Raw genomic sequence first — 1,506 nt, 5'->3', positions numbered from 1 at the left:
AAAGAATAATTACATTTTTTATTAATATAAACATTGTCATTAAAAACAATAGACTTAGATAACTGTCTTTGAAATAATAATTTTATAAAATCACATGGTCATGTTTACAATAGACGTTTTGAGCAATCATATTTTTATTTTAAAATTGGACTATATGAATAACACAGCACACAGAGAATTGAAAATGACTCTTTTACCACCTAAAATATGTTGCTGGCACAGTCTTGTTTTTAGAAAGTAAAGAAGATTAGAAGAACTTGCTGATGAATATCAATGATTGAATTCTTCCATCTAGATATGAAGAAAACAAAAGTTTTCCAAAATGAACTATCATGGTAAATGGAGGAATTTCACTGTTTTCATTTACTTGGATTCATAATCAACACCCATGGAAGTAGAAGTCAAGAAGTCAAATGATGTATGTTATTGGATTAATCTGCTCCAAGGAACCCTTCAAAGGTTCAAAGAACAAGAATGTTACTTTGAGCACTAAAAGGTTGCTTGATTCAATCTATGGTATTGCCAATCAACTAAAATACATGCAAGAATTAGACAATAAATAAAGAAAATAGAAGAAGAATTGATGTCTTTAAATTTTTGTGTTAATGAATATTGAGCATATTGTTTACTGCTGAAATAAAAATATAATCATGTCTTGGAAGAAGGGAAGCCAGAATGTTCCTTTGAGAGAGAATGTTGAGATTATGTCTCACATGTTGTCAAGAGTGGTCAGTCCCTGGGAAAAGGCACCAGTCTTGGTGAAGTAGAGGATGATCTTTATAAAAAAGAAAGATAAAGATTACCGAGGTTGATTAACACAGTGGCTGCATCAGTGGGCTCACTCACATTAAAAATTGTGAGGATGGTACAGGACTGGACATTTTCTTCTTCTTTAATACATAGAATAATTGTGAGTTGGTTCAGATTCTATGGCACCTAATAATAATAATGATATTCTGAGTGATAAATTTACAGCCCAGCAACTGTCTTTTCCACGTTAAATAATGTAAGAATTTGTGTCTCCTGAGTGTCTATAATTGATGTAAATAACTGAAAATTTATCTGGTTTGGCCTTCTCTCACCAAACACAATGTCAGATGAGTGTTTATGCTTAGATAATGCATTTTGCCAGGTTGAATTATTGCAATATCCTTTGACCTCAAGATTTCTCACAGCCTACCAGACCACATTCTTATACCAGGATGTTAATATCAAATTGAAATTTTGTTTGCACCAAACTTGGAATATTTTCAACATATTATAAATTAAATTGTGTTTACCCAAAACTAGAGATTATAAATTTTACCCCCTATATTTCTGGATTTAAACCTATTTGGGAATATATATGTTTTAACACAGCCAAAAGAGTAACCATATATGTTATAGAAGAAGTCAAACAAGGATGCTCATTGGGGAAAATAATGACATAACTTGATACAATATAATTTGGATAAGTTATCAGGAGTTAGCAGACTCTGGAGCTGGTATTACACTTGGTGAAGTAGT

The 1,506-nt window shown here is 31.5% G+C and overlaps 1 protein-coding gene across 1 annotated transcript in view; it reads left to right on the top strand.

The window, feature by feature from the left end:
* The window catches only part of LOC102844228 (sterol 26-hydroxylase, mitochondrial-like), a 52,088-nt gene that overhangs the window by 18,464 nt on the left and 32,118 nt on the right, over positions 1-1,506 (top strand). The gene's annotated exons all lie outside the window — the stretch shown is intronic.

The sequence above is a fragment of the Elephantulus edwardii genome, unplaced genomic scaffold, assembly GCF_000299155.1.
Source record: "Elephantulus edwardii isolate Elephantulus edwardi_28Jun2011 unplaced genomic scaffold, EleEdw1.0 scaffold00106, whole genome shotgun sequence".
In the NCBI taxonomy this organism is placed as follows: domain Eukaryota; kingdom Metazoa; phylum Chordata; class Mammalia; order Macroscelidea; family Macroscelididae; genus Elephantulus; species Elephantulus edwardii.
This window is presented reverse-complemented; position numbering and strand designations above follow the sequence as displayed.